Raw genomic sequence first — 224 nt, 5'->3', positions numbered from 1 at the left:
GGGGTCGGGGGGGGCTGCCAGCATCACATGGAGCCCCCCACCCCGCTCCGGGGTGGCCGCTTGCCCCCCGTGGTGGGGTCTGGCTCCAGGGCTGGAGGGGGTCCCATGGGAGGGGGGTGGAGCCCTTTGTGCCCCCCATCCCGGCACCCTCCTCTGGGTGACCCCCCCCACGGGGGAAGGCAGGCCTTGAGGGGGGAGGCTCGTGGGGCAGGACTGCTTCCCTG

The sequence above is a fragment of the Calidris pugnax genome, unplaced genomic scaffold (genome assembly GCF_001431845.1).
Source record: "Calidris pugnax isolate Ruff unplaced genomic scaffold, ASM143184v1 scaffold610, whole genome shotgun sequence".
Classification (NCBI taxonomy): domain Eukaryota; kingdom Metazoa; phylum Chordata; class Aves; order Charadriiformes; family Scolopacidae; genus Calidris; species Calidris pugnax.
Note: the sequence above shows the minus strand (reverse complement) of the source record.